Raw genomic sequence first — 13,580 nt, 5'->3', positions numbered from 1 at the left:
GTTTATTTTTGTTAGCTTTACTGCTCAATTTAAAATTATAATATAAGGTTCTTATGCAAACCTCGTAGTAAAGAGAAACTGTATTTTCCCCTAGTAAGGATATGGGGTGTAACAGAAGACAGTCAGAAAGGAGAAAAGCATAAAATCCAAAAATCAGTTTGTACTGACAAATCATCTGGTATTAAATTCTAAAGACACGTAGAGTCCATGAAGAACTGATGGCTTGATTAGCTCTTGTGGCGCAATTGAAGGAGCTGTCTCACAGATTCTTCATTTGGAGGAACACTTTGATCTTTGTTCAAGTCAATTCAGGAACATCAACTGACAAGACTGCATGAAACACCCCGACGGTTAGGTCCAAACTCCAAGCAAACTATTTGGTTTCATTAAGGGCTTCCAGAGAAAGGTGACCAAGACAATCCCTTCAGAAGCCAACAAGCAAGTGACTCTTTAAATTCTAATGTGTACAATGTTTCACAGAGGGCTAATACACATATAAGTAATCGGTCAAGTATGGGAATACTTTTATCTACTTTGTGACAAAAGGGAAAGCCACATTTCAATTTCACTCTCATTAAGGCATTGCAGGGTTCTTTTACATCGAAACAAGTACTTCAAAATCTTAGAGGCATGAAAGACTAACAGTTTAAAAAATACTTTAAATCAAAATAGTTGCAAATATTTTAAATATACAGAGAAAATAAACTCACTAAGCATTTCATAAAATAGAGTAAGATTTCAAGAGAATAATTACAGAGCTTTCTTTTCTATAGTTAATTTTTTTAGAATGTAGTTTAACCTCCTTTGGGGAAGGGGATGATTTCAAAGGGCTCATTTTTGCACCACCCCTGTCAAAGAAGGTCAGAAACACTCAAGTATAAAGTCACTGCACTGCTGTGGCACAAATAGTTTCTTCGGCTAAAATCAAACAAAGACCAATTAAACTAATCATAACGTTCCAGTGAACACAAGGAAGCTCACCTGGTATTTCTGGACTTCTTCTGTGAATTTTCAAATCTACTCAGTTCTTGGTATTATAATTACCTTGACCAAAATGCTGTGAAATTACTGCTCTGATCTACTAATGGCTGCAAAAATCAAGTCGTTGTGGTTTCATGCCAAGGGGCCATAGCAAGGTGGCGCAATGATTTCTGACACAGAAGACAACTTCTAAAAACTCAAAAGCGAAAATTAACGGGATGTGGTTTACATTGCCAAAGACTGTTCATTAATTACCAATTTAATCACTGCTGGAGGCATGACATTACAAAAATCTGGCTGAAAGTTCTAATAGATTATGAAGACCACCTAAGAAGAGTGACCAAGAAATGTACAAAACAATTAATACTGTTTCACTGCTATCAAAGACACTCCGATTATTTTACATCAAGTGAAGCAAAGGAATTAGTAGCTTCACAGTGCCACCACTAGGAACTGTAAATACAATAGCACACAATTAGTAATGCACATGTGACTTTTCGTTCAAGGCATATATCCTTGGGAAAGCCAGAACATGATAAGGAGAACAAAGGAGACATTAAAAAATGAAATGAATAAAGATCTAAACTCTACCCTTGTGCATGCTGAGCAATAACAGAATAGGCAATATAAAATACAGCTCTTAGTAATGGTGATATTATCCTGGGATGTTCAACAATGTACTGAACAGCCACATGGAAAATGTCTATGGCCATTAATAGTAGCATAAAAGGAATGATCCTGGTGCTAAGACACCTAGTCCTAGCTTCATGCATTTATGGCAATCTCAAATAAATAAGACTTTTGAGGCTAGGGGTTTGTAGCCGCATAATAGAAAAGATGCTTGAGTTTCCCTCCTTCCCCCAGCAATGCTAGTGTTTTGTGTGACTGTGAAGATATGCTAGCAAGCTAACAATATGTTTTCTAAGAAGTCTGGTAGCCATTGTTAAGAGAGCAGACTTCAAATCAACTTAAATTTAGATATAATAGATAAACTATTATTTAAATCATAATGAATAAAAATCACTGTCTTGTATAGAGGCATTTATGCTGAACACAGAAGTGCACTGGCATTCTTCTCCTATAAAATGCAACTATAAAAAAGATTAGCTATACCTTTAAAGTGTCTTATTGGTCTGAAACGGATTATGTACATTAAATCTTCTGTCAATTGTGTTGGAGTAAGAAATAAGGAATATATTTTCATCTCAGTGCCCTGGGTGTAGATATTCTAGCTTATATAGAGAATAAAAATACCCATACAAGACAAAATATTACTCCATATGTTATTAAAAGTTTTAGATTTGTTTTTATAACAACTGATGTTTTCTTTTGAAATTACAAAGACAAAGTTAACCTACTTCTTTCTAGTAACAGAAATGTATAATTCGGAATAAAAATTTTAGCTTTACCTCAATTTTAAAACTTGATTCCTAGAGGCTATCCATTTAAATATAACACGGTTCACATTCATAAACATTTAAGTATAATCATATCATACATAGTTCTATAATGATACATACTCAGGATATATTTATCAAAACTATGGGCAAAGTTTTTATCGGGGATTACCAAAATGATGTTTAGTGTTTATTACCAATTTGATAGTAACTGCTCTATAATTACCTGGAAAAGATCTACTGATCTTATCTAAATCTGCTACAATTATCAGCATTACAGACTCGTCCCATTTAAATCAATATTTTCCAATTAACATCGAAAGTACAAGGTTGATGTAACAACCCTTCAGAGCAACAACATACTTGGTAAAGGTTTAATTTGCAAAAAGAGCAGCTTGCATTCTCTTGGTTCTTACCAAATAAGCCATTTGGATTTATTACCTAAGACCAGTGAAAAAAAGGTCACCGTATCATTTTTGATTCCTGTCGTTGCAGTTACGGATTAAGGAAATGGAAATTCCCATATGTACAGTTTTCTTTAAAGAATCCAAATATTCCTGCAAATCTTTGAAGACAGACACTACAAATCTTCTAGGACTTGAGGTGAACATGCAGTGTGATCCTGCTAAAAGTAAGAATGGGCTCCTATGCCAATCGACTGCAACAGATTGCTCACTATGCTTGCAGATTAAGTGTTAGGGCAAAACACTTCAAGTCTGTTTTATAATAACATTATAATTCTTTTCTGATCTTTCTTTTGAAAAAGCTTCCAGGTGTCTAACAATTATCTGCAAACCATATTCTTATGCTACATAATTTACATCTCAAAATACTAAAAACAGATTAATAAATTCACTGTTAAATGATTAGATTAATTAGACTGAAGAATCACCCCAATTTTCTTTTTAGGCTTTATATTTATAAAATAGATTTCAGTCTTTCTTATAAACATAAAAGTAATATGACATCATTGTTCTGATAGGTTCAAAGTGCTTCACAAATATCCTAACAATTCCAAGGACTGTGGGTAGCAGGACTGTCATCCCTTATTCTTAGAGTGTCCTGATCCTAAACTTTGGCACATTAAATGCAAACATCTATTTTAGCTTTCTATATAATAACGTAAGCATTATCAAACATGCTCTTGAATTTATTACATGTAGTTTTAAAAAAGCAATTATATTCTAATGCAAAGTAATAAGCAAAGGACCTGAAATATATTAGCTTGTTAAATTCTATTTGTGCATTTCTTGGGAAAAAAGTGTAGGGTAATTGAATAATGAAAAAAAAAATAAAGGAAGTATTTTTTTGAAAAAAGCTATTACATTTTTCTCAGAGTTTGTGTTCAAATATATTACACAATCATGTAGGCTCCTTTGGATTATATAATGGCTGGACTGTTAAGCCTGCCAAACTCCTGAGTTGTACTTTGAAAAAAATTATTTTAAGCATATTTGGAAAACAATGAACAAAACAATATTATATCTAAAATTTAAATTAGTGAAATGTAACATAAAAATCTTCATAGAACAATAGGAATAACGAACAAAGAAATGTAAATAGCAGAGATTCAGAGCAATTAAATTTGACTCCTACAAGGAAATAATTTCAAGAAACACCTGAAGCAGGTTAACTGAATACCTAAAGGCACAGAGATGCAAATGAATCATGTAAACTTTCCCTAAAAAAATATCTAAATGCAATATGGACTTGCATTAAAACATGCAATGATGGTCTTGACAAAGGTTAAGAAAAATAAAAAGGTTTACAGTTATCTGTGTTTGTGAATTGCCTGAAATCTTTCCCGAGGATAACTTAGAGTCTATACATAAGGACCTACGAGGTAAGATTACCAAGAGTTGTTTTCCATGTCTTAGAAACTGTTTCCTAGCCTTCCAGCCTAAAGCTATCCTAATTTATATGAGGGAATATTAGAAAGTGATTCAAGGCAGAGTTGGGAGTTTACCTCTTACCAGAAGTCCCAGAATATGGGAAGAGCAGATGTGTGTGAAGATTTAGTATGTATACATCATAACAACAAAGAAAGGTATCGTAATGCAGGATTCAAGAAAAGGATGAAAAAAAGGATTATGCAGGGATCCTTAGATCCCAAAGTGGCAAATATCTCTGTAACTGACTCAAGAAAGAAGGACACTTTAACTTCCTCTGTCCAATGATAATCAATTCTACTTTAAAGACCTTCAGAGAGATATTTTTTCCTGTTTACAAACCTTTACTATCAAGAAACTCTTACAGCAACCCAAATTTTTCATGTTTAAGCTCATTTCTTTATTAGTTGATATTGAGAAGATATGAAAAACAGTCTGCCATTATTCCCTTTATTCATTAAATGAACAAACATTTACTTAATACTTGGTGCTGGTAGTATTTCTTGGTATTCAGCTCATAGTTGAGTGGGAGGAGGTGTGTAATTAGATTATTATATGAGATAAATGCAGCAGTAGAGATATGTACAACATATTAGAAAAAGATATAGGAAAGAGAATTAACTTTACTGCTAGGAGCCATGACAGAGGTGCTCAAAGAAGTTAGTGGAAACTAACGAGGGAAGAAGGGCAGTCCAGGGAGAAAACAAATGCTTGACAAAGGAACAAAAGAGTATGCCACATTCCTTCTATAAGCAACTTAGCAGAGTGGGACTATAGAGTGAAAAATGAGAGAGAGGGTAGAAAGAGAAGGAACAGGATTTGCAATAACCTTGTATGAGACCATGTTGAGTACTTGAAAAGTTTATTCTTTTGGGTAAGCAGGAGCTACCAGAAGGATTTTGAGCCTTCATATACTCAAATTAGTACTTAAATTATTTCCCATTTTTTCTCATCTTTATAAGTCTATCTTTCCTTGTAAGTAGATCTTTGCTTTCAATCCTGTAACACTTCTTTGAATCCTCTGTAAGTTCTCACCCTCTCTTAGCCCAGAACCAGGTACAACTCTCAAAAGGAGGTAACCTATACTGAGTACATGGACATTGTCCCATGAGCTACTCTAATCTCAATTAGTAAAATAGCTCTGCTCATTCTTCTTGGTATTCATCAGAGGGTCCTAAATTAGTTATATAAAAACAAAGTTCAGAAGGATAAAATATAAAAGTTCCTAAAGAAGTCCTAAACCGGTGGTCTCTTAAGAGTAAGTAACACTAAGCTCTTCAGTAAACTGCAGTTTTAAGCTCAGTTTCTCACTTACTCAAGGCTGAGGTCACTACTTGGTAGCAGCTTTTTTTTTTTTTCCTTTTTTACTCATGGGCATTTTCAGTTTAACTAAAAATACAAAAAGCAGTGGGTAGCAACAGGTATATCTCTCTTCATCAGCAACTTGACTTTCAATACCACAGCATACATTATGAAGGGCAAGATAATTTATAATAAATTTCAGACCATGATAAATTAAGGCACAGATTAAAGAACATAAGCAAGTGAACATAGTAGCAATCAGTTCACTAAATTAGTTGCCAGCTCTTTTTTTTCTTTTTTTTTTGAGTTAGACCTGCTTTTTATTTACCAGAAGTCTTTTGATCTCTCCAGAGTGAAAGGGATGCTGACATTGAAGTGAGATGGCATTAGTCATGGTTCCCTTACCCCCTTTACTGTGAACACCTATTAATTTGAATGTCACACAGGAAAAAAAAAAAAAAAAACAGAACAGAATTTTGTCTTTATTTTAAAAATGGAAAAACAGATCTAGAGAAATTAAGTAATTTCCAGTTTTAATTAATATCAAGTAACTCACATTCAGTTACTCCAGAGATAAAATTGAGCTTTTCCCCTTTTTCTTTTGTCAGCCAAGTTGGCCATACTACTTTTCTAAATATGGACAGTACTACCAAATAATTCCAACCTGTATGTGTAAGAACTACCTAGAAATGATAAAGAAATACTCTAATTAAGAAAACAACTGTGTCCTTGGAAAAGATATCAACTTGACATCAATTTAAATAACCAAACTAAAAATCTGAAAAGTAATGGCAAGGTCTAACTTTCTCTGTATTTGTGAAACTGGACTTACCTAACATTTTACATTCTCATTCGTAAATTATTTCAATATTAGCAATAAGCCCCACAGAGTCTCCAGTGTCCAAACTAGAGCAACAGTCCTAAAATGTACTATTTAGTACATGAAATTGATATTCTTCACAGCATATCTGTATAGGGCTTATCTGAACAATGAACCGTAGAATGTACAAGAAAGAGTTTTTAAGTTGAGCTTAGACTGCAACTGAGTAGAGTTTGCATCAATATACCCATGCCACTTCTCTTCTTACAATGTGACTTTAACATTCCTCCCCTTGAGTGGTGCAGTCCACGTCTCTGCTCTTTAAGCCTGCGTGAACTTTGTGTCTGTTTGGGCGAACAATATGACAAAGGTGATGTTACATGATTTTTAAAGCTAGGTCATAAGAATGCCACATACATCCGCCTCACTCTCTTGGTACACTTGCTCTTAAATCCAGTCACCATGCTGTGAGGAAGCCCAAGTGGAAAGATCATATGGAGAGGCCACATGTAGGTGTCCCAATTGACAGTCTAGCAGAGGGTATAGCTGAAAATTAGTCCTAGACATCGTAGAACAAAAACAAACCATTGCTAGTGCCCTGCCCTAATGCTTAACTCACAGAATCTATGACCATAATAAAATAGTTGTTTCATACTAATAATGTTTGCAGTTTTTTTTTTTTTTTAAATGCAGAAGATAACCTGAAAGAGGCAAAAACATCTATGGGACTATTTAAAGCATAGTTTCATGAGCAATAGAGTGCAACTTTGCGAAAGTGGGAAACAAATACAATAAAGTGACCAGACTGGCAGGCAACTAGCTGGCTCTGCAGCATAGAGCTGCTCTCTCTGAGAAAAACACACATAACAATACAAGGATATAAAACAACCAACCCGAATCACACCAGTGGCAGTTAAAGACACAATGAGATATTTTGTGAGATACCATGATTATTATTCATCAACCTCAAACAACAGTCATTGAGAATTAAATGTCTTAATGTGACTAGGACTACTATTATTGAATCTGCAATATATTTCACACTGAGGCACAAACTAATGTCAACTGCAAAAGAGGAGTTCTTTCTAGGTCTCTCTCCATAAAACATACACACACACTTAGAGATACTGAAACACAACACCAGTTTACTAGTTTAAATGATTAGGTCTGATGGGGTATGCTAAGAAAACAATCTGCTAAAAATATCTTTTTGGATGCCCCAAATTTCCTCAACTTAAAATATTTACCTTAGCATGTCACATTTTCAAAACATAAAGATTAAAGGGAAAAAATCCTTTTAATAAGCCATTTGTTATACTATCTCTTAGGGATAAATATTGCTACTATTTCGATGATTTTCCTTACTGTCCTTTTCCATGCATATATGAAAAAGTCTCTATTATTTCAAAATGGAGTTCTTATGCCAGATTCTATTGTGAGCATATGCACATATTTTTTCAATATTCTTTCAAAACATTGACTAGATAATTTTAATGGCTACGTAATAGATGTGTATTGTATATATATATATATGTATATGTGCATATATATATGTTTTCACCTATTTGATCATTCTCCTATTTAGAGTAACTACCATTTGATGAAAATCTGCATATTGATCTTTGTCAGTAATATTATTGGGTAAAAGAAAATGAGCATTTCTTGACTACCTCTAGCTGCTTCCCAGAAAGGTGGCAAGTTACATGGTACCAGCAGTGTAAAAGAGTATCTAATTCAATAAAACATCACCTCCATCATGTTTCTTAAAATCCAAGATATATATTTTACAGACATAGTAAAATGTCACAGACATTGAATAAGAGCTGCATTAGTAATTAACTTCTGATGTTGAAGTCACACTAGTATAATTTAGCTAAAAGTTTAAGTTTTATTTGAGAAATAAAAATTATAAGTAAAATTAGTAGTGCCTTAGAAGAAATGACTAATAAAATATTTTTTTAAAGTTTGAAATACAAAATAAATAATTTTAATGAAAGAATAAACAGCTTTAAAAGTCAGGACACTTGAATTCTAAGCCTAATTTGCCACTGCCTTCAACCCTAGGTAAATTTAAACACCCTTTCCTAACTCATTTTCTTAATCTCTGCTATAGATAAAACAATAATAGTTACTCCTACTTTACAAAGATGTCAAAAAAAAAAAAAAAGAAGGAAATACACAATGCTTTAAAAATATAATCTCTGAAGTCATTTATTTAGGTTTATTTAGGCTCTGTTTTTAGCTACATGACTATGGGTAGTTCGTTAATTTCTGTGTCAGTTTTCTTAACTGTAAAACAGGGATGATAATACTTAACTCACTGTTGTAGAAACTGAATAAGAAAATCCATGTAAAAGCATTTAGAATCTTGCTTGACACACAGGAAGTACTCAATAAACATTAGATGATAATTATCAGGATATGTGAAAATTTGCACATAGGTAAAGTATTGGTTTCAAAAATCCATTTGGCAGACAGATTATTTAAATCTCACGTGTTTTGATTTTAAAATCAACACACTTTAAAACTATAAAGCTATAAGTTTTCCATAACTTTTTAGTGCCTGAAAGAACTATGAAACAAAGTTTATCACAAACAATATATAATATTAACAAAATAACTTTCTTTTAAAAAAGAATATTTTTTCTGTGGCTCGTCACTTGACTAGATCCTTCTCACCCATAAAATCTTAGTTTAAATGTCCCCCTCTCAAATTATTCAAGCATCCAACCTATTTAAATTATCCTCTACTAGATTATGTAGTTTTCACACTATGTATGTATGTATGTATGATCTGTCTTTTCCCATCAGAATGTAAACTCCATGAGGTAAGACTTTTCTATCATTCTGAATATACTCAGTTCAAACACTCAACATCTGGCAAATGTCCAAATCAATAAATTGATGATATAACAGATGGCTAGGCACTGAAAGAGCTGGCATAAAGGCTACAAAAATTCCTCCTGAAAAAAATGGTCCTCTGGGTTAGTGTTTGTCATTTTTATAATGACCTTCAGTTAAAAATACATATTACATCGAAATCCAGTAAGCACACATATCCACAGAACTAAAACAGGTTTCACATAAAACTACTATACTTACTATGTGTGATAAATTCTGATATTTTCTATTCCATTTTATTATATTCCTTTTCATTTAAAATAAAATAATTATTGTGGTCCACTAAATCAACTTTGTATCACGTTATTGTATAAAGACTTGAAGTATGAAAAACAAGGCTAGAGGTCAGGGTTATTAAGCTGGTATCTGAAAAGTATTTTTAAAAGTATGCGTGGGAAGGAAGAAATAAACTATCTTTGTTCAAAGATTACATGATCATCTATGTAGAAATCTAAAAGAACAACTACAAAAAAAACCCTCTCCTGGAACTAATAAGCAATAAGCAAGGTTGGAGGATACCAAGGTATTATACAAGACAACTGCTTTCCCTTATACTGGCAATGAACAAGTAGAATTTGGAAGTAAAAACAGTACCATTGATATTGGCACCCTCAAAAATAAAATGCTTAGGTATAAATCTAACAAAATATGTACAAGTTCTATATGAAGAATACTACAAAACCCTGTTAACAAAATCAAAGAACTAAACAAACAGATATTCCATGTCATGGACAGATTCAATATTGTCAAGATGCCAGTTATTTCCAACATGATCTGTAGATTCAATGCAATCCCAATGAAAATCCCGACAAGTTATTTTGTGGATATGGACAACTGATTATAAAGTTTATATGGAAAGGCAAGTGACGCAGAACAGCCAACACGATACGAAAGAAGAATAAAGTTGGAGGACTGACACTCCCTGACTTCAAAACTTATCATAAAGCTACAGTAATTAAGACAGTTTGTTATTGGTAAGAGATCAGACAAATAGATCAATGGAACAAAGCAGAGAGCCCCAAAATAAACTCCCATATATATAGTCAACTGATCTCTGACAAAGAAGCAAAAGCAACACAATGTAGCAAAGACAGTCTTTTCAACAACTGGTGCTGAAACAACTGGACGTCCACATACAAAAAGATAAATCTAGATACAGACCTTACACCATCACAAAAATTACATCGAAATGGACCACAGACCTAAGTGAAAACACAAAACCATAAAATTCCTAGTAATACAGGAGAAAACCTAGATGATTTGGGGTATGGTGATACCGTTTTAGGCACAATCCATGAAGCGAATAATGGAAAAGCTGGATTTCAATAAAATTAAAAACTTCTGCTCCACAATGTGAAGATAATGAGAAGGCAAGCCACAGACAGGGAGAAAATATATGCAAAAGACACATCTGAATCACGAAAGAACCCAAATAGCCAAAGCAATCCTGAGGAAAAAAAAAAAAGGCCAGAGGTATCACTCGGCCTTTCTTCAAATTATACACAAAGCAACAATAATCCAAATAGCATGATACTGTCAGAAAAAGAGACACAGAGACCAATGGAACAGAATTGAGAGCCCAGAAACAAACCCCTGTATATATGGGCAAAACATTTTCAATAAAGGAGCCAAAAACATATAGTGGAGAAAGGAAAGCCTCTTCAATCAATGGTGTGTGGAAAATTGGAAAGCCACATGTGAAAAAATGAAACTAGACTGCTATCTGTCACCATACCCAAATTAACTCAAAATGGATCAAAGACCTAAATATAAGACTTGGAACAATAAGTTGCATACAAGAAAACATAGGTACGAAACTCCTGGATCTTGAACTTAGAAAGAACTTTATGAATTTGACCTCAAAGGCAAGGGAAGTAAAAGCGAAAATAAATAAATGGGACTATATCAAACTAAAAAGCCTCTGCACAGCAAAAGAAATCACTGACAAGACAAAGAGGCAACCAACTGAATGAGAGGAGATATTTGCAAACAATATCTCTGATAATGGGCTAATATCCAAAATATACAAAGAACTCATACAACTCAACAATAAAAAAACAAACAATCCAATTAAAAAATGGGCAGAGGACCTGAACAGACACTTCTCTCAAGAAGAATATAAATGGCCAAAAGATATATTAAAAGATGCTCAACTTCACTAGCTATTAGGGAAATACAAATCAAAACCACAACGGGATACCATCTCACATCTGTTACAATGGCTATTGTCAACAGAACAAGTAAAAACAAGTGTTGGGAGAGGTTGTGGGGAGAAAGAAACCCTTATTCACAGCTGATGGGGATGTAAATTGGTACAGCCACTATGGAAAACAGTATGGAGGACCCTTAAAAACTAAGAATAGAATTAGCATTTGACTCAGCAATCCCTCCTCTAGGTATTTACTCAATAAACTTGAAAACATTTATCTGCAAAGATATATATACCCTGATGTTCATAGCAGCATTATTCATGGTGGCCAAGATATGGAAACAACTGAAGTATCCTATGATAGATGATTGAATAAAGAAGATGTGGTACATATATACAATGGAATATTACTCAGCCATAAGAAAAGATAAAATACTGGCATTTGCAATAACGTGGATGGATCTTGAGATTGTCATGCTAAGCAAAATAACTCAGACAGAAAAAGTTGAGAACCATATGATTTCACTCAAACGTGGGATGTAAAACTGAAAGCAACAAACGAACAGGACAAACAAGCAGAAACTCATGGACACAAACAATAGTTTAGTGGTTGCCAGAGGACAAGGGAGGTTGGGGGAGGTAGATAAGGCTAAAAGGGGTAAAATATATGGTGACGGAAGAAAATTTAACATTGGGTGGTGAACGCACAATGCAATATACATATGATATATTACTGAATTGTACACTTGAAACCTACATAATTGTATTAACCAATGTCACACCAATAAATTTAATTTAGAAAACTGAAATTAGAGTGTGTGAAACAGAATAACCTAATAAACTGTTAAATGTAAAAAACTCCAACACACCTGATAAGACTGTTATCCAAAATATGCAATGAACTGTTAAATCTCAACAGTAATAAAACATCCTGATTAAAAAATGGGCCAATGACCATAATGGAAAACTCTGCAAAGATTTACAGATTGCCAATAAGTATGTCAAAAGATGTTCTGCATGAGATACCATCAGGGAGATGCAAATCAAAAGAACGAGATACCACTACACACTAATAGAATGGCCAAAATCCAGAACACTGACAATACCAAATGCTGGCAAGGATGTGGAGCACAGGAACCCTCATTCATTGCTAATGGGAATGCGAAATAGTACAGCTACTTTGCAAGACAGTTTGGTGATTTCTTACAAAAGTAAACATCCTCTTACCATATAATTTAGTAACTGTGCTCCGTGGTATTTACCCAAAGGAGTTGAAAACTTATGTCTATACGAAAACCTGCACATAGATGATTGTAACAGCTTTGTTCATAATTGCCAAAACTTGGAAGCAACAAGATGTCCTTCAAAAGGTGAATGGACAAATAAACCGTAGTATAGCCTGACAATGAGATCTTATTTAGTGCTAAGAAGGAAATAAGCTACTAAGTCATGAAAAGAAACAAAGGAAGCTTAAATGTGTATTACTAAGTGAAAGAAGCTCTTAAGAAAAGACTACATACTGTGTAGTTAAAAGTATGACAGTCTGGAGAGGCAAAATTATGGATACAGTAAAATTATCAGGTTGCCACAGGTTAGGAATGCAGAGGGGGATAAATAGGTGGAACACAGGATTTTTAGGCCAGTGAAAATACCCTGTATGATAACATAATGATTGATATATGTCATTATACATTTGTCCAAACCCGTTAACACCAAGGGTGAACCATAATGTAAACTATGAACATTGGATGATTATGATGTATCAACAAAGGTTTATCATTTCCAATAAATGTGTCACTGCAATGGAAGATGTTGTTAAGGGGGAGGCTATTCATGTGTAGGTACAGAGGTATATAGGAAATCTCTGTACCTTCCCCTCAATTACACTGTGAACCCAAAACTGCTCTAAAAAAAAATCTTAATTAAAAAAAAAAACATGCAGTTTTATGTGTATGTGAGTTTGGTGTTAGGGCAGAGTTGTCACAGTTTTCAGATTCATGAAGAGGTTTGTGCCTCCCTAAATATAAAAGCTTCTATTACTATATGTTTTTTTTATTGTATGTGAAGTATTACACAAATATATATATATATATATATAAATATGATTTAATATAGGAATGGTATATAGGAATATGTGACAA

General features: G+C 33.6%; 1 protein-coding gene across 14 annotated transcripts in view; it reads right to left on the bottom strand.

The window, feature by feature from the left end:
- EHBP1 (EH domain binding protein 1) overlaps nt 1-13,580 on the bottom strand; it is a 292,696-nt gene that overhangs the window by 70,541 nt on the left and 208,575 nt on the right. The window lies entirely within an intron of this gene.

This window comes from Rousettus aegyptiacus, unplaced genomic scaffold (genome assembly GCF_014176215.1).
Source record: "Rousettus aegyptiacus isolate mRouAeg1 unplaced genomic scaffold, mRouAeg1.p scaffold_m13_p_7, whole genome shotgun sequence".
NCBI classification, from domain to species: domain Eukaryota; kingdom Metazoa; phylum Chordata; class Mammalia; order Chiroptera; family Pteropodidae; genus Rousettus; species Rousettus aegyptiacus.
This window is presented reverse-complemented; position numbering and strand designations above follow the sequence as displayed.